The sequence below is a fragment of the Dendrobates tinctorius genome, unplaced genomic scaffold (genome assembly GCF_039654945.1).
Source record: "Dendrobates tinctorius isolate UK_male_01 unplaced genomic scaffold, ASM3965494v1 ptg000064l, whole genome shotgun sequence".
In the NCBI taxonomy this organism is placed as follows: domain Eukaryota; kingdom Metazoa; phylum Chordata; class Amphibia; order Anura; family Dendrobatidae; genus Dendrobates; species Dendrobates tinctorius.
Genome location: NW_027361732.1, coordinates 23,860,575 through 23,881,569, shown reverse-complemented (window position 1 = coordinate 23,881,569; position 20,995 = coordinate 23,860,575).

Sequence of the window (20,995 nt, the reverse complement as noted above, 5' to 3'; positions counted from 1 at the left end):
ATTTTTCCAAGGGTAGCAGGAGAAATTGGACCCCAAAAGTTGTCCAATTTGTACTATGTTTGCTGATACTCCATATGCTGGAGGAGTTGATCAGAGAGATCAATGCCCCGATGTTTTTGTTGTACCCCAGTACACAGTTCGGTTTGCTGACTTGTATAGAGGAGCCTCGTACAGTGCCGAGGGCACTGCCATCACCGTGTATGGTGGTCAAGAAAAAGACATCCCTCTTGTCCTTGTACTTGCCCAAGAGCAGGTGGTCGCTACATTGGGCTCTGCTTTCACCCCTTCTGAGAATCTGCCCAAGTAGCATTTTTGGGAGGCCTCTCTGATTTTTGCAGACAGTACCGCAGGTTGCGGTACCTTGCGCAAAGAGAGTTTTGAAGAGTGGGATGCTGGTATAAAAGTTATCCGTGTAGAGGTGATAACCGTTATCTAGCATTGGGTGTGCCAAATCCCACACAATTTTCCCACTTGCTCCCAGGACAGGAGGGCATTCAGGGGGTTCAATCCGGGTGTCCTTCCCTTTGTAAACTAAACCTGTGGGTGTATCCTGAGGTACTCTCACACAGCTTATAGAGTTTATTTCCACACCTGGCCCTCTTGCTGAGCAGGTACTGATGGAATCTGAGCCTTCCCTTAAAAAGAATTAAGGACTCATCCACGCATATGTCCCTTTGGGGCACGTAAACTTCAGCAAACTTTTTGTTAAAGTGTTCGATGACCAGCCGAACTTTGAACAGATGGTCAAAGTTGGGGTCATCTTGTGGGGGACACTGTACATTATTGGTATAATGCAGGAATTTGTGGATGGCCTCAAAATGTGTTTGGGCCATGACCATTCGGAACACTGGAGTGTTATATAAAACATCAACACTCCAATATTGACAAAGTTCTGGCTTCTTCAGGATCCCCATGTGAAGGACCAGGCCCCAAAACTGCATCATTTCATCTGCGTCTACAGGAGATCAGTTAGAAAATAGTGAACCGGGTTTTTTGTGCCAAAAATTGCTGAGCGTACAAATTAGTTTGGCCCACCATGAGGTTAACAAAATCCTCAGAGAAAAAGACTTTAAAAAAGTCTAGTTCTGTGATGGTGTCTAACTTGATTCCTGATTCTTCTGCAAAATCAGGAATCAGTGGCTCAAAATTTTTGGGGGTGAGGTTCTTACGGTGTCTGTAATGGGGTGCACTGGTTCATCTTATGGAATGGTGGGCACTGCTTCATCTTCTGTCCTGGGATGTCTGCGTGGCAGTTTAGCAGGACCTGAGGAGGAAGATGAGGAGGAAGAGGAAAGGGATGACAAATCTGAAAAGTAAAGAAATGAGAGATCCTCTCCCTTGTTATCAATGTCGGAGGCAAGGAAAGCATTTGCCTCCTCCACTGAATAGCATTGTTGAGACGAACAGGATGGCATGTTTTTATGAATATGGTGATTTATTTATTTTATTTTGTGTGATTGTGTCAGTACTTTATTTTTAACTGTTTGTGTGTGTGGAGAGGATAGTGTTTGGTGTAAACTTTTGTCTGAAAAGAAAAAGCTAAAAGAAAAAAACAACCAGGGAGAAAAAAAGTCTGTGGAAAGAAAAGTGTAAAACAGCAGGCACGAGCTCTGATAAGTGAACTGCATCACTTATCAAAGTTCGGCGGCCGCTGGATGTGCGCACGGAGGTGACGAAAATAAAAATGTCTAAAATAGCAGACACAAGTTCTGAAGAGTGAACTGAGTCACTTATCAAAGTTTGATGGCTGCTGGATGTGTGCACAGGGCGGCGCAAGGGGAGTGAGAAAGAAAAATGGAAAACAGCAGGCATGAGCTCTGATGAGTGAACTGCATCACTAATCAAAGCTCGGTGGCTGCTAAATGTGCTCACAGAAGTGGTGCAAAGGGGATGGAGTGGGTTAAAGAGGAGGAAAGTGAAGGGGATGGGGGATTGGAGTGGATTAAGAGAGATCGAGCAGGGATCAGGGATCAAAACAATTACAGTTGTTGTCTCTCTTCTTTCTTCTGTCTTGTCTTCTTTCTTCTCTTTATGCAGCAGGGATTGTGGAAACACAGGCTTCTGTGGAACCACAAGGCCCAGGACAGCAGCAGATTCTGAAGGAATCCTCAGCTAGTGTGAGGGCTTGCTGTGCAGTCACAGACAGGCTACAGAGTGGTCATTCTGCTGCTGTGACCTGTCGTTGGTGCGATTGATTATGACATTGATCACACCAATCAGAGCTGGCCCTGGTGACCCTGGCAACAACCCAGGATGGGAGCTCACAGCTCTGATCCTAGTCAGGTAACATCCAGAGCACAGGCAGGTCACAGCGTGGTCACACCGCGGCTCTGGCCTTTGATTGGTGCAATCAATGTAATCGTCAATTGCGCCAATCTGCATGTCCAGGCCATGCCTGGCATTGCTAGGCACCAGACTAGGATTGGTGCTCTTACAGCTTTGATCCAAGGCAGGTCACCAGCAGGGCACAGCGAGGTCAAACCGCGACTGTGCCCTGCTATTGGCGCAATCAATGTGATCGGCGATTGCGCCAATCGAGGTACTTTCCAGTGATGCCTTGCATTGCTAGACGCCAGCCTAGGATCGGTGCTCGAACCTAGGTTGTGACATCACTGTTTCAGGCAATCTGATTGCCTGAAACAATGAGAAATGCTGCGATTGGCTGTTCAGAATTGAACAGCAAATCACAGCGATTTTGGCTGTGGGAGGGCGGCGACACCCCCCAGGATGACGGCACCATCCACCAACAGGTAAGATGGCACCAGAAGTATAATGCGATCACCGCAACTTCGGTCGCAGTGTCGCAATAAACATATGCTCGTCGATAGGCAAACAGGCCCAGGTCACATAAGTGGATCATTACATCAGATGTCAGAAGGAGGCTAACCACCTTCCTGCCTGTAATAGTACCACCGAAATGGAACACTTGGCAGAGGAAATGTGATGAAGAATGTGTGTGAGAGAAAGAAGGTGGACTAGAAAGTTATCCTTTCACCTCAACTAACTTTTTTCTTCCTGTCCTAGCTCTAATCCATGGAAATAGGAGGAGCTGCACTCTATGACTTTTTTTTTGCTTAATGCTCGCTATCAGTGATGGACGAATCATATGCTGACTGATGAGCAGTGTCAGTAACTCACTGACACTGCTCACTGCTCTGCCTGCACCCTGCCTTTCACTGTGCTACAATGCCAAATGTTCAGTGAACACTAAGAAGGGTGTACACTTGCATTCCTCTTCTCCTCCACTCCAGAGTAGTGTAAGTTAGCATCCCAAGTAGTTGCCTACCCAGGCCTACCTTTTGTCTCAGATTTGTATGGAAATGTTCTCTGCTTAAAGAGTTGTATCTTTTAGTGCAGTATGTTCAACAAAACCCAAGAGACAGGTCGCTTACTTATATCTATGCCAAGGGAGTTGAGCAGTTTCTATAAACTGACATTTAGGCTTCATGCCAGTGTGCCCTTTGTTGTGTTTTCTGCAGGTTAGCAAGAGAAGTGGGTCTAGACTTCACATAGGATTAGTTTGTGTTTTTATTGAAAAGATAAACAATTTTGACTACTATAGTTGCCCTGGGTGATTTTTTAATCCCATTACTTCTTCTGTTTTGGTTTTTCAGTTTCTATTTATTTTATACAAAGTCTCTTTTTAGAAAGAATATTCAATTTATTCCAAAGGATGGTAAACATTAAAATCAAGGTGCAATCATACATATTATCAATATAGTGGCTCAGAGGATCAATGGTTAGCAAGTGGGACACAAACAAAAGGCCCCCATGATGATCATTTATTAGGATTAAAGCAATTAATTAGCAAATAGATTAATAGCTACATAATATTGAGGTTGAAAAAAGACACGAGTCTAAAGAGTTTACCCTTTAACTTAGCTTGCTAAGGAAAGCAAAACAAAAACCCTACAAGGCAGATGCTAGTTGCCCCATATTAGGGGAAACATTCCTTCCTTAGTCCATATAATGTTCCCCATATTAATAGCTCGAATGAAAATAGAAAAAATATGCGCAGATATAATTAAGTACAATGAAAATCAAACACTGCTTATTAGGAAATAAAAAAACGAAAAAGGGGGTTGAAAGTGCCTAATGGGTAGCATTTGGATGGTTAAAAAAAAATCAGCAAGGGATGTAAGACCTTGACCTACCTTAGATCATATAAGACTGTATTTCTCATAAGACACTTTTGGGCCAGTGCCTAGGGTGGCAGTAAAAAGAGAAGGACACTTTATTTCTTAATTCAATACATTCATGCTGGCAAACACATTTTTGGATTTCAATCAAGCAGCTGCTCACAAGTGGCCAGTGAGCATATTAAGGGATGTGGAGTGTATGGGATGGTTGAGCCGTAGTCTGTTTTCACTCATACTTTACGTCTATGTTTATGAAGATTGGCAATCTATAACAGATTGGGATAATTCTGTATATCCGTCAAATTAAGTAAGTGCAAGTTTACAATAAGCGGGGCAACGTACAATGCATCAGTCACCAAGCAATATTTCTCTGGTAAACAGAACAGAAAGGTTAATTACCATACATGCTGGCCCCTGCAGAGGCCTGATTTCAATATTGTCAATTCTGTTTGGAATTATGTGAGAAACAGAAGGCTCGGTCCTACTTCCAAAGTAGATTTGTAGTTCATTCTGCAAAATGTTTGGAACAAGTCCCTGCTGAGTTCCATCAAAAACTGTGTGCAAGTGTACCTAGAAGAACTGATGAAGTGTTGAAAGTAAAATGGGCGGTCACACCGAATGCAGATTTGATTTAGAATTTCTCTTTGGTTCATTCCCATTGCATTTTGTTAGTTGATCATAAAGTATTTACACTTACTTTTGGAAGCATTTTTATTTTGCAGAATTAGTTTGCTTCAAACACATTTATTTTCTCCTTGTTTTCATATGTGATCCTTAGTGATTTTGCTGCCTTCAGTTCATCCCTCTCACTTTATTGCCGCTATTGGCTGGTCTATATTATTACCTTGTGATAAGCGCCCCCTTGCTAAAGATCATAAAATTATCACTAACTAAACATGCTGGGATCTTTGGAGTCATTTGGGAATTAATAAAAGAGGGTATATTCAGGGTAGTAGCTTAAATTAAAAAAGAGCAAAAACTTTTTTCACCTGCTAACATGTCCTCCGTAATGACCCGGACAATAAAAGCTATCCCAGTGTTTGAAGGCGTATAAAAATTCCAGAATTTCTGTTTTTGTTTATCCCACCACACAAAAAAATATATGAAAGTGATCAAAAATAGAAAAATGGAAAAGTTATGGCTCTAAGGATATGACAACCCCAATTTTTTTCAATCATTTTCATGTGCAAAAACAGTAAAACATTAAAATTTAGACTATAAATTCGACTATGCTATTCGTCATGATGCAAAAATAGAGTTTACCTTATTCTATGAAAATAAGGCAATAGCAAAGTTATACATTTATTTAGTTATATTTTTTTTTACTTTTGTACAATTAATACTCTCTTTGAAAGAACATAATTAGTTTTTTTGGGTCACTAGTCACTAGGCAGAGGGACACCCGGGGACTACACGCCAGCTTTACGGTATGATCAATTTTTGGTACCGTTCTTAATATGTACTGTTGTAGAGCCATTTATGGCTTTTAGTGTGTGACAGCCGCATGCCATGGCATTCATGCTTCTCTTGGATTTGCTTTGAGCAGCCTTTTTTCACATGTTAGCAGCTTAGCCATGTGGAACTTGAGGACATACATTCACTATAAATTTTGATTGCTGAATACCATTCAGCCATACTAATGAACTTATGTTCATAGGTTATGCATGATTTTGCACGTTTAATGAACTTATGTTTATAATTATGTATTTTTTTACAAATAAGTGAATGGGCCCTTGTCACATCTCAGTATCTTATATGCGTGATTTTTGTACAGTGCAACATATTTACTTTGCCAGATGACACCTGTATTGTTGGCATTTTGTAGAGATACCCTATAAGTAATTTAGTCCCTCTTTAATTGATATGTATACCTCTGCTACTACATGTTTTTAATAATGTTGTCTAATAAAAATGAAATTTTTAAATTGTACCATTATTTTTGGAGCCTATTATTTTTTTCCGGGGTATCCAAATAGTGATTAATTGTAATTGCTTTTCTGCATGGTGCCCCCCAGTAGGAAAGGAGTTGGACTTTACAGTATCCATGCATTCCCTCTGCAACATGCCCAGAACAACATAGAGAAGAACTGTCAGTTCTAAAAGCACCAGAAACATTTTCAGTCAAGTCAAGTGAGAACGAAAAGGGCACTTGGCGTCATGAAGCATTTTCCTCTCCCGACCCAGACATTATGTCAGCAACATCAACTGAACCCTAACTTGTAACCAATGAACTATAAGATTTGGATCTGTCCAAAAGTAAGGCTGATCTCTTAGATTCTAGGCTACAACATTGGAATCTCCTAGCGGTTGATGTTCGTATTTCTTTGCTCCACAATCATGCTAAAGACCTTGTCAAATACTTCTTCATGGAGGGCGATCTCAGGGCATGTAACAAAATCAACAGTCTAATGGAAGCTCTGACAATAAGTCATAATCCAGAGAAATAGAGGTTCTTCATCAATTCGTCCAAAATAAGTCTAAAAGCCGTCTTGATGCATAATGGCAATGCTGTACCTTCAATTCCAGTTGGTTATGTAGTCCACATGAAAGTAACCTATGACAACATGAAAGAGCTATTGAGGTGCCTGAACTAAGACCAACATTGGTGGCCCCTTTGTGGGGATTTAAAGGTTTTTGCCCTCTTACTTGTTCTTCATGGTGCTTACACAAAGTATTACTGCTTTCTGTGTGAGTCAGATAGTCATGCAAGAGAATATCACTACAATAAAAGTGACTGGCCTCTCCCACATTCACTTCAGTCAGGAAGTAAAAATGTCCTACATACAGCACTTGTTGACCCACATAAGATTTTGTTACCATCATTGCATATCAAGTTCGGCCTAATGAAGAACTTTTATAAAGGAAATGGGTAAAAATGCAAAAGCATTCAAGTATCTGATAAATTTCCAAGGTTCAGTGAAGCAAAGATAAAGGAATGAGTCTTTACTGGACCTCAGATTCATAAGCTTCTTTAAGATGAGGAGCTTCTCTGTTTGTTGCACGGCAAGAAAAAGGCTGCATTGGGCAGCATTGACATTAGTGGTACCATATATACTCGCGTATAAGCCGAGATTTTCAGTCCATTTTTTTGGGCTGAAAGTCCCCTTCTCAGCTTATACGCGAGTCATATACCAAGAGTTCAGTGGGGGAGGGGGAGCGGGGGTGTCAGGTCAAACTTACCCCCCGGTGCAGTCTCTGCAGCCCCCTGCTTCTCCTGGTCTCAGGCTCCTTCCTTCAGCGATCATGTGGTACCACTCATTAAAGTCATGAATATGTGCATATTTATGACTTTAATGAGTGGTACCACATGACCGCTGAAGGAAGTAGCCTGAGACTGGGAGAAGCAGGGGGCTGCAGAGACCACGCCAGGAGGGGGTAAGTATAAGCTATATTCACCTGTCCCCGGTCCATCGCTGTGCGCTGCTGTCGTCTACTCTGCATCCTCGGTCTGTGATGTTCAGGTCAGAGGGCGCAGTGACGTAGTTAGTGCATGCCACGCCCTCTGCCTGAACGTCACTGACAGAGGGACCTGGCAGACAGAGCGATGCGCAGCCATGGAGTGGGGATTGGTAAATATCACCAGTGCCGGGGTCTTGAGCCAGCGGTGGCACAGCACCTGTCACTGCCTGCTCAGGACACCAGCATTGGGCCCCCAGCGACGAGAGGTGAGTATGTAATATTTTCCTTCATTTGCTGCAGCAGCAGCAGCAATACATGGGGGCATAAACTATGGTGCAGCATATGGGGCATAAACTATGGAGCAGCATATGGGGGCATAAACAATGGAGCGGCATATGTGGCATAATCTATGGAGCAGCATATGGGGCATAATCTATGCGTCATGATCCATGCTGGATTGTGACAGATAAAAGCACATGTAACCTTTTTTTTCCTTTAAGCTGTTTGCTTAAAGTTAGTTTTGCCCCCGGTGGCCATTAGGGTCATTACACAGTGGTGTATTTAGTTCTAGTTTTGCCCCCGGTGGTGGCTAGCATTATTACACGGGAATCACTAGCAGGTGTGATTGCTCTGGCTCTTGCCTATAAAGGAGAGTCAGGTGGTCTCACTCACTCACTCTGACAGAGCTCTGGTGAATTAGCAGCTATTCAGGAGGAAAGCTGCACTCAGGTGCTAGACTCAGCTGCTGGGAGCAATAGCAACAGAGCAAAGCTAAGTGGTTTTTCCCTGTTTGTAACTTTCCTTATGTGTGTTTTAGTGCAGTGGTGGGATTAGTTTCTACACCGTCCAATTCATTAGAAAGGGATAGGTGCAGGGCGAGCAAGGGTTTTTAGGTATCCTGCTCGTTGCCAGGTGTGGAACCTGCCTAGGGATCGTCAGGAGTGTAGAGACACTGACTCAGGGGAGTGCAGGAGGTCTCCACGTCCCCATTCCCTATTGCAGGGCCCTCCATTGTATCGGTTTCCCTGGTGTTTCCCTTATCTCTGTAAATTCACCCTGCTGGAGGTGGTGTATCCAGATGCACATGTAACTATTGAAATTCGCCTGCTGGAGGCGGTGTATCCAGGGTCATGTGTGTCATAGAAATTTGCCCTGCTGGAGGCGGAGTATCCAGTCACCCGTGACATCACACTATGGAACAGCATATGGGGGCATAAACTATGGAGCAGCACATGGGGCATAATTATAGGGCAGCATATGGGGCATAATCTATGGAGCAGCATATGGGGCATAATCTATGAAGCAGCATATGAGGCCTAAACTATGGAGCATCATATGGGGCATAATCTATGGCGCATCTTATGGGGGCATAAACTATGGAGCATCTTATGGGGCAGCATATGGGGCATAATCTATGGAGCATCCCAGCATCCTATGGGGGCATAAACTATGAAGCATCTTATTGGGGCATAATCTATGGAGCATTTTATAGGGCATAACCTATGGAGCATTTTATGGAGCAGCATATGGGGCATAATCTATGGAGCATCTTATGGGGCCATAACCTTTATGGAGCAGCATATGGGGCATATTATTCTATGGAGCATCTTATGGGGCCATTATTAACCTTTGTGCAGCAATAAATGGGGTGTATTTTGTATGGAGCATCTTATAGGGCAAATACTAACCTTTGTGCAGCATTATATGGGGTGTATTTTGTATGGAGCATCTTATGGGGCCATCATGAACTGTATGGAGCATTATATGGGGCTCCTGATTCAATATGGATATTCAAAAACATTTAACCTACTGATGTCTCAATTAAGTTTACTTTTATTGGTATCTATTTTTATTTTTTAAATTTACCAGTAGCTGCTGCATTTTCCACCCTAGGCTTATATGTGAGTCAATAAGTTTTCCCAGTTTTTTGTGGCAAATTTAGGGGGGGTCAGCTTATACACGGGTCGGCTTATACACGAGTATATACAATAAGTAATTTTCTAGGAAACTCATATGCAGATAACTGTGAAAAGTTGGAGGAAAATCTTTTTAAAACATGTAAGGATCTTGGTTGTAACATATCCTTAAAGATTCATTTCTTACATTTGGGCTTTCTCAGCCAAACTGCAGAGCAGTGAGCAACAAGCACAGTGAAAGATTCCTCCAGAAAATTGGCATAACAAAATGTTCTGCATCATTATATTTGCAAAAATAACAATGTTACAAAGTACTGAAACTTTTATTCATTCAATATATGTAGCAGTAAGAGGAAAACACTATCATACCATAGAAACAAGAGTCAGCTATAAATTTCAATTGTCAGATTTGAATTCAGGCTGTCAATATCATTCAGAAATGGCTAATTTCATAACTGAACCTAACAAGTTTTGAAAATATGTAGAATAGTGTAATATACTGGAAATGCAACAATGTGTAATGTATAAATATTCAGGAGTACGTAGCTTGTAAATTAGGAGATCTTTTGAAGACATCACAAAAGGTAACAAGGTGGGGTCTCAGTCCAGAGTCCGAGATCCTAGTCTCATAGAATTTCCTCCTGCTAATATGTGTGCTCATCAGGAAACAAAGTACTTGAAAGGCCGAATTTTCCTTTGTGTCAAGGAAGGTACGCAGATACCAAAGTCAGTACACAGATACGAAATTTCTGCAGTTTTTTTTATTAAGTGCTCAAAAAAATTCTTACATTTTTATGAATTTTTTTATTTTTGCTTTTATAGCTATTTTCTGAGACCCATAGTGTTTTCATTTTTCAGGATATGGGTCTGTATCAGGGCTTAGTTTTTTGTACCCTGAGCTGATCTTTTTACTGATACTATTTTGGGGTAAATATGATGGTTTGATCACCTCAAATTGCATTTTATTGCAATGTTGTGGCAGAGAAGAAATCATCATTCTGGCGTTTTGTTTTTTTTTCTCACCACATTGTTTACCTATTGGATTATTGTATTTTATACTTTTATAGATCAGACATTGCTGAATTCAGTGATTAGCAATATGTGTATTTTTATTTTTTTTAATTGTTTTGTTTTCAACGGTGCAAAAGGGGGGTGGTTTGAACTTTTGTTTTTTTATTTTATCATATTTTTAAAAATGTTTTTGTGCTTTTTACTGTATTTTATAGTCCCTTTGGGGCACTTGAACTTGCAATCATCTGATCACTTGTGTGATACATAGCAGAGATTCAGCCCTTCTATGTATAGCAGAAATGACGATCTCCTTTGAAGCGGACCACGAGATGACGTTCATGGAAGATCATAACAACAGGCATGGAAGTTATCAGCAGCCCCTCGGCTCTCAAGACAACTCATCGGCACCCTGTAATCACATCACATGTGCACCGATGAGATCGTGGAATGACATGCTCCCTTGTTGGCGCATGTTAAATTCCATTGTCAGAGATTGACAGCATCACTTGTCAGGTTGACAGTTATGGGTGGAGCACTACTCTGCCATGGTTGTTGAAGGAATGTGATTGCTGATAAAATCACCCATCATGTGGTGGAAAGATATAGGCTTAGCGTGTGAGTTCGCATCAAATGCAGGAAAATGACATATATTGTAAATATACATCATATATCGTGAAGAGGTTAATAATGCATTGTAATAGTTATGTACTGCAGAGTATTATCTTTCATGTCAGTCTCTGACTAACAGCCAATTATGCCCTACCCCTGGTGGTAACTGATTGTATGAGGAATATAGCAGACAGACAAACCAGTGTCAGGTTTCCCTGATGCCATAGCAACTATTGGCACTCTGCAATCACAAAGCAAGTGTGCCGATGGGTCGACAAAAAGATCAATCTTTTCTTTTTGTTATATTACTCACATGCTGCTTACAGTAAGGGGGGAGGGACAAAAGTGTAGAGGTCGGCACTTACAGCAGTAGAGTGACTTTGGGCTTTGTGTAACAGATAGCTCCTGCTGGGGATGACAGGGGCACCACTACTGTTTCCCATTCATCAGATGTAAATGTACACCCGATTGCAGGAAATCATCTCCAATGTAGATATACAGTTACACCCATTTGTGGGAAGGGGATAACATTAAAAAAAGGTAAAAATTCACATGAGCGCACTCCCCCCATGAAAAAATAATTAATAAAATGTAAAAAACAAATCAAAGCACATTATTATTATTAGTATTATGTGTTCACAATGATACATGTCAGCTCAACAAATTACATAAAGCAGACATTTTAAAAAGGACATTTAAAAATAATAATTCAATAATGGCAGCTAAATAAACAAAGTGCCACAGACATATGTGCATATCAGCTTTACAATATTAGTGACTGCAGACATATGAATCCCTTAGCGCACACACTGTGTGCTGTGAGGATTCGCAGGTTTCGGAGTCGGGAATGGCAGTGATTTAAGCAAGCATACCCGCAGCAAGATCTTGACCAGTGGGTGTAGCCTTGCTCAGTACAAGTGTCGGGTTCTGGCTGGGAGTATGCAAAACTCATATGTATCCGCCGATCCAGACTCAGAAACCAGATAATTCTCGCAGCATACAGTGCATGCGCGCAGCGTACAGTGCGTGCAATGGGAGGACTCAGAAGTCTGACAGAGTGACTGCAGAATTGCCATTTTAAGCTGACCAACCCCATTAATTTAAAGTTAGCTATATGTAAATAGGTACAAAAATTATTGTATGTAAAGAACATTAAAAATAAGCTGTACAAGGTGGTAGAATGTAATATTGTAAAATTCAAATTGCTCATAAGCCAAGCAGAGCTAGAAGTAAAAACCAATAGACATGGTCTCCCTGCACTTCTGTTAAAGAAATGGTTAATTTCTGTTTCCTAAAGTTACGAAAACTATAAGAAAAACAAGTCCATAACCCATGACTTCATTATAATCATTATCATCTGTATACGTGGTTAAATACTTTTGGCTAGTGGTCAGTTCTTCAGAATTCTCCGAAAATGTCCAGGCCAAGATACATCCTTTACATCCACGCCGCACATTGCACTGCCTTCTCGGCTGGGGTGACAAGACCCCTTCTTTTCTGTCCCTGATGAACCCTCAGCATTCTGGAGGGGGAAATGTGTCGGGCTGGGCCTCATATCTTCTAATGGCTGATAAGTATTGATTTTCTATATGCTGACAGACCGATGTATGGCAATATACATTTTGGCTATATGTGGGCATTATGGCATCCTGGATTATAGGGGGTGTCTATGCTGCCTTTTTTGCATATGTCTGGACCATTATGTCCACTATGGATGACTGATCAGTGTCTTTATGCCATTGATAATTGTTCCACCTGGTGGATTATTTTTTGGTAATTTATTTTGAGTGCATCAACTGTGCGATATATACTACTGTTTATGGGAATATTGATTCTCCTCCATATATTTTTCTTTTTGTGTAGACGTTTTTCTCTTTTTTTGGGGGGGCTTTTTACATGGTCGGTCATTGCATGCAGCATAAGCTCTTTTTATTACGAGATAAGTTATTTAAGCTGCAATATTGAGAATTTTTGACTACGAGATAAGTTTACCTCATTACTGTGGGCCGAGTGCTCACTCTGATACTACGAGATAAGTTTACAGCAAGTGTGCACTTTTAAGAGACGTTATCTAGTCTCTCCACTAGGGTTTTTTTTCGGGTGTCTACGTATGTCTGTGTTTTTCTGTGTATCCTCGTCGTTGACTAGGGATTTTTAGGCTGTTACAGGGTCAATGACGTTGAGCGGGGGCGCCACATTGTCAACAACTAGGGTGCCAACCTCCGCAGGCAGGAAGGGACTCACTAGGGCCCATTAGGGCGAGTGTAGTTGTCCTGAGTAAAATCCATATAATTTTTTTGGTGGTTTTTTTGGTGATTTATTGTTTTGTACCCTATGAGCTGGGATTGTCAAAAGTTTTTAATTATCTAATTAAAAGTGAATTTTTAGGGGTCACTTTTTGCTATCTTGGTTTTTTGTGTTTTTTCTTGATCCTTTTTTCATTTTTTTGAGGTTCAAGATACATCCTTTAAGCCAAATGAGCTAAAGGATATAGTTCCACGAACTATATACCACTCCTGTGTTCCTGTCATTCTTGATTTAATTTTATCTTGTGTCCCAGGATCTGGCTGACAAGTTGTTATATAACCTTAACTTTTTTGCCAATGATTGTGTAAACTCCCTCTATATTTTGCCAATTGTTATGTAATCTTATTTCCTGCAATCTTGTTCTATAAAAGATCACACTATCAATAAACTTGGGGAGACTATTTGGAAAGGCAACAAGCAGTCTGTCTCTCTGATTATGCTTCATTGCATGGGTACCCATAAGGTATAGATGATTCCTGAGGAGACATAGAAATCCCTTCTCTGACACTTCCACTCTCTGTCCTATAGAACGCAGTTCTCTTTAGGCTTGTAGAACGGCTGGTACCTGGCTGAGTGACATGATAATGTCATTGTGCTGGGACTCTGATGCCCTGTGCACGTCCTGGTGCAGTTATATCACTGCATCCCTTTGCCAAAAGCTTGCCAATGTCTTCCAATGGACTCACCGGGGATAGCAGAGTATATGTTTATTTTGTTTATTTTTCATTTAACCCCTTCACCACCTTGGGTTTTTCAGTTTTTGAGTTTCCATTTTCTGCTCCCCTTTTTCCCAGAGCCTTAACTTTTTATTTTTTCATCAACATGGCCATGTAAGGGCTTGATTTTTAGCAGGATGAGTTGTACGTCTGAAAGACACAATTGGTTTTATCACACAGTGTACTGGAAAAAAGTTCAAAGCGCAGTGAAATTGCAAAAAAGTGCAATTCCACAATTGTTTTTTGAATTTTTTTTACCATATTCACTAACTGCTAAAACTGAAATGCCATTATGATTCTCCTAGTCATTACAAGTTTGTAGATGCAAAATATGTATAGGTTCTTTTTTACAAAGTGGTGGAAAAAAATCCAAAGTTTGTAAATAAAAAAAAAAGTTGCCATTTTCCGAGACCCGTAGCATCTCCATTTTTCATGATCTGGGGCTGGGTGAGGGCTTAGCTTTTACATGCTAAGTTGATGTTTTTATAATTTTGTTGCAGGTACGATCGCATGATTGAATATTATTGCATTTTAATGCAATGTTGCCGCCACCAAAAGAACATAATTCTGGTGTTTTTATTTTTTTTCTTGTTACGCCATTTACAAGCCACTGGTAGATGCTCCTAACTATCTGGCAATGACAACCACAGAGGTCTCCTGCAGACCCTGGATTGTCATGCCAACCCATCAACATCCCACAATCATGTGACATGGGCTCCGATGGGCGGGGTTTGTGATGCGCTTTTGGTGCGATCATGTTAAATGCTGCTGTCAAAGATTGACAGCGGCATTTAACATGTTAACAGCTGTGAGTGGATCGCGATTCCACCCGTGAATGTTAGGGGTACATGTCAGCTGATGAATCGCCAGAGCCTGTAGCAAACAGGGGGAGGCTAAGGGGTTAAATCTTGTATGAGAGCCATCATATAGTTTAGAGAGTACTAATTGAGACCTCATACAGAGAGGGAACTACATAGTGGGCCTTCATATAGAGTACAGATTACTAAGGGGGCCATCACACAGTATGGAGGCTACTAAGGGGGCCTTTATACAGAGTTAGGGCTAGCTAAGGAGGTTCTCATGCAGAATAGGGTCTACTTAAGGGGCCCTCATGCAGAGCAGGCTATACTTACGAGGCCCTCATACAAAAGTGGGGCTAATAAGAGGACCTTTATACAAAGTGGGGGCTACTAACTGGGCTCTCATGCAGAATAGAATGACTAAAGTGGTCAACACACAGAATAGGGGCCTACTAAGGGAGTATCGTTCAATGTGGGGACCATCATACAGAGTGGGGGCTACTGTGAGGCCATTGTACAATGTTGCGGCCATTATACATTATGGGGGCTACTGTAGGTGTTAGAATACAGTTTGGGATCTACTAATGGGCCATTATACAGTGTGAAGACTACTGTGGGGCTCATCAAATAGTATAGTGACTGTTCTGGGGACATTATTCTGTGTAGAAGGGATGTGTCAGTCTATCATACTGTGTAGAAGAAGCTGTGAGTCCATTATACTGTGTATAGAAGTGCTTTGGGGACATCATAATGTATATAGGGGAGATATAGGGCATTATACTGTAAACAAGTGAGATGTGGGCCCATTGTACTGTATAGAGGGGTACTATGGGTCCACCATACTATGTAGAATTTTTCACTATCATTTATAGGTTAGGAAATAGTGATGAGCGAATACATTCGGCAATATTCATTACTCAAGTGACCTGTCCAGCATGTTTGGTGCTTTATTTGCAACCAAGGAACAAGCTGGGCTGGCTTGTAAATCACAGTAATGCCAGAGCCAAGGTGTAGAAGGAGAGGTCGGGCCAAATGTGCACCTTGGACAAGCAGTAATTAAAGGGCACTGAAGAATAAGGAAGGATGCTGGTATGGTCACTTAAGTAGTCCACCATCTTGGTCAATTTCTCCATCCTCGTCATAGATACATCCACAGATAGCCCTTGCTGATGTGATGGTCTCATGAAAATGTGTTAGTTGGTGGACATTCCTTTCCCCAAGTTGCATCTGGTATGCATGGCCCTCCCTGTAATACTTGTGGGTGAAAAAAGCTGGCACCTCTGCCAACAGTGTTGTTTGAGGGTAATCTTTTTAGCAAGTGTTCCACAACAGACCTCTGGCATACATGCACTGAAAATGGCAAGTCTGCCTCCGACAAGAGAGAAGCAAATTTCTCCTTGTACCGTGGGTCAAGAAAGGTGCTCAGCCAGTATTTTATGTTGGACAAAATGTATTTCACACAAGGGTCTTGGGAAAGGGATCTAAACATGAACTCTGCCGTGTGTGGCAGACTACAAAGAGTCAAATTTTCAGTGTCCTCACCAGGAAGAACATTAACCATTCTCTCCTCCTCACGATGCATAGTCTCCTACTCCTTCTTCTCCTCTTCAGGCCATCCATGCTGGACAGGCATGAAGATGGGATTGGGAGTCCCCTCTGTAGAGCACATCAAAAACTCCTGTTCCTCCTCAACCTCCTCCTCCTCCTCTTCTTTGTCATTACCCAATGTGGCCTGAGAATATTGTGTGAGGTTGGGCTGTGTGGTATCAGCCACTGTAAAATCTTGCTCCATAGCCACCTGCTCGGCATTCAAACCTTCCTCTTGGAGAGTCTTCAGTGAACGTTTTAATAGACAGAGCAGCAGGATGGTTACGCTGACTATAGTGTCATTAGCACTCACCATCTTGGTGCAGTACTCAAAGTTTTGAAGAACCTCACATATGTCATCACTCCACACCCGCTTGGCAGTTGTTATGTGTGGACGCCGAGTGTTACTCTGATGTGCATTGAGAAGCTGGAATTCAGACACTGCTCTCTGCTGCTCACTAAGGCTGGTTTCACACTTGTGTTTCTTTGCACTGCTTTTTAGCGCAAAAATACGCATGCGTTTTTCCCCTATACTTTAACATGGGTGCGCACATGTGCGCATACATATGCGCACGTACGCGTTTGTATGCGCACGCGTTTTTTTTGCAGTGTGCGCTCGGGGGCACAAAATGCATCCTGTTGCATTTTTTGTGCGTATGACTTGCCCCAAAAAAACGCATGCGCACGTAATGCGTTTTTTTTTACAGCAAAACACCCTAAGTCTATGGGTGTGCATGCGTGCGCATTGTAATGTGCACTTTTGCGCAAAAGAAGCATGCGTTTTTAAGAAAAATGCACCAAAACCCGCAAAAAACGCACACAAACGCATGATGTGTTTTTTTCATGCGTTTGTGTGTGCAAAAAACGAGCAGCAAAAAAACGCAAGTGTGAAAGTAGCCTAAGCCTTGTCAACTTATGAACCGCCTACCGCCTCAACACATTTAATTTTTCTTCATAATCCCCATCCTTTTTTTCTTGTCATAAGCTTTATGCATTTAATAGCACTCTGTTTCTGTACTTTTACACATACTGGTTGGTAAACAGTTCATGCAGCATTAAATGAACACCTTATTTTTTACATTATGGCTGGTCAGAACAATGAAAGCAATTGTTACCATCGAACTTTTGTGGCTTCTTTATTTCCTCATATATTGTAAGCTCTCTCATTCCTCTTGGTATCTGTTGTTTATGTGATTATTGTTATTCTGTAATGTCATTTATTGTCTGTACAAGTCCCCTCTAAAATGTAAAGTACTGCGCAATATGTTGGCGCTATAGAAATAAAATTATTATTATTTATTATTATTACAATTATTATTAAAGGTCGAATTAGAGTGTGTGGGCAGGTCACAAATCAGTCGGTGATGAGGCAAATTAAAGCACTGCATCAGCAAAGCTAGTCCACATAAAGCCTGAGATGGTTTTCGGAAATGTGCGCTGACACGACGTACCTTGGCAAGTAGGTTCGGCAAGTCAGTGTATGTTTTTAAAAAACGCTGTACAACCAAGCGGGCCATGCATGGAATGTGTTTATCAGCTTGCCGAGCTTTAAAGCCGCCACCAAGTTACACCCATTATCGCTCTCAACCAGTACTGGTTGGAGGTTCAGGGGGAGAGCCACAGATCGGTCTGTTCTTTTATGACTTTCACCAACTCGGCTGCATTTTGAGCTTTATCACCTAAACAGATGAGCTTCAGCAGAGCGTGCTGCCGCTTTGCCAAGGTAGTGCTGCAGACCTCCCAGCTGGGGAGTGATGGGGAGGCTACTTTCAGTGAGGAGGAGGAGGAGATAAAAGAACTGTAATACAAGGACACTGAAACCCTGATGGAAATTGGGACAACTATTCTATGTCCCTGCCTCTGACTGAGTCCCAGATTCCACCAAGTTTTGCCAGTGTGCCATAAGGAAAATGTAGCATCCCAGTCCAAAAGACCTTGTCCACATGTCTGTGGTAAGCTAGACCTTCCCTGTGACTGCATTGGCAAGAGCTCAGTTGATATTGTGGAACACGACTGCTTATGTAATGCATTGACGGCACACCAGGAAAAATAGTGTCAGATGGTAATCGAGTACCGTGGGGCTGTCACCGCCAAGAGGTCGTAGAAAGATTCAGTTCACACAAGTCGACATGGCAACATTTCCAAGTCTACCAATCAAGATATGTGGGTATTTAGCATTTTGGCCTGTGGGTGTATCAATATTTCTGCCTTTTATTAAACGTCTGGGGCAGGGACAAGTGAACGCTGCGCTGGGACAATAAAGTGGATGTGGTTGCTGACTGTTGTGTCTCTGCAGCTTGTGGGCAGGAGGCATCAGTGCCTGCTTCATGGACAGCAGATTGTGAAGGCCGTAGCACAGGGGAAGGGGCAGTGGTTCACCATCAGACACAGATTTTGTACCCGTGTGTGAGGAAAGAGAGACACATCATTTTGATTGATTAATTTCAGACCAAATATATTATCCAGGCTTCTCCCTCTCCCCATGCTCCTGAACTGTGACCCCCACCCATGGGATAAATGCACAATTTCTCAAAAGAACAGGACCTTGCAATATGGCCAGAGAGTTAAAGGCCATGTGTTAATTATTGTCAGGAGGAACAGAGTTTGGACCCCCTGCTGTCTTTTGTGTCAATGGAAACCCTAGATGGAGAGACATCAACACATAGAAATGAATTATGAGAGTACCGTGAATCTCAAGAGTTAAGTCCAATATACCACTAGTATCCTGGGAGCCCTCCACACACACACACCTGGGTCTCATCTTTCTCTTGCTGTCACAGATACTGAGATATCGAGACTGGCTCTCCAGAACCACTTAGCCAATCCAAGTTTGGATTCTCCATATCGGTCAAGCCCCAACGAACCCGTTGAGACGTCAGTCGTCCCGTTTGGACCTGCCACTAACAAATTATAACTCATCCTAGGTATTGGGAATTATTTCAGCTAGGACATCAGAAGAGGAAATTTCTGTTCGGCCCAGTGGGGAGGTGGGAAATATGGGGAGAGTAAAATAAAGGTTAAAAACTAGCCACACACCTTTAGCCAGTGTCTTTGTTCTGCCACAGAAGCTGCATCACGTCATTGACCAGAAACTAAGAAGGTACATGTGGACTCGAGTGCTTCCCTACATCCACATGATAATGACTGGTAACGTGACATGTACAGCTAACTGTAGACCCATACCTGTACAGTACCTAATACTGTATGTACTTCTGGCTGTAATATCTGTAAATTACTCTGTATATACAGTGGGGAAAAAAGTATTTAGTCAGCCACTAATTGTGCAAGTTGTTCCACTTAAAAATTTGAGACAGGTCTATAATTGACATCATAGGTAGACCACAACTATGAGAGTCAAAATGAGAAAGCAAACCCAGAAAATCACCTTGTCTGATTTGGCAAGATTTATTTTGCAAATTGTGGTGGAAAATAATTCATGTACACTGATCAGTTGTCCTGGTCCCTTTGCAGAGACACAGCCCCAAAGCATGATGTTGCCACCCCCATGCTGCACAGTAGGTATGGTGTTCTTTGGATGCAATTCAGCATTCTGTCTCCTCCCAACATGATGAGTTTTGTTTCTACCAAATAGTTCTACTTTGGTTTTATCAGACCATATGACATTCTCCCAATATCTCTTCTGGATAATCCAAATGCTCTCTAGCAATCTTCAGATGGACTTGAATATGTACTGTCTTAAGCAGGGTGACACGTCTGGCACTGCAGGATCTGACTCCCTGGCGGCGTATTGTGTTACTGATGGTAGCCTTTGTTGCGGTGGTCCCAGCTCTATGGATTTTTGCTCACCGTTCTTGTGATCATTTTGACCCACAGGGTGAGATCTTGTGTGGAACCCCAGATCGAGGGAGATTATCAGTGGTCTTATATGTCTTCCATTTTCTTATTATTGCTCCCACAGTTGATTTTATCACACCAATCTACTTGCCTATTGCAGATTCAGTCTTCCCAGCCTGGTGCAACGCTGCAATTTTTTTCTGATGTCCTTCGACATCACTTTGGTCTTCACCATAGTGGACTTTGGAGTGGGACTGTTTGAGATTGTGAACTGGTGTCTTTTATATTGTTAACAAGTTGAAACAGGTGCCATTACTACAGGTAATGAGTGGAGGACATATGAGCCTCTTAAAGAAGAAATTACAGGTCTGTGAGAGTCAGAAATCTTGCATGTTTTTAGGTGACCATATACTTATTTTCTACCATAATTTTCAAAATAAATCTTGCCAAATCAGACAAGGTGATTTTCTGGATTTGTTTTCTCATTTTGACACTCATATTTGTGGTTTACCTATGATGTCAATTACAGGCCTCTCTCATCTTTTTAAGTGGGAGAACTTTTGCACAATTTGTGGCTGACTAAATACTTTTCCCCATTGTATTTGTACAGTATTATCTAGTGCTCCTTTCAGCAATTAAAATATCAATTCATTTTTGGACTGCTCTTTACTTCCCGATTTCCCACATCTGTGAGTCCGGCTAGTACATATACGCTA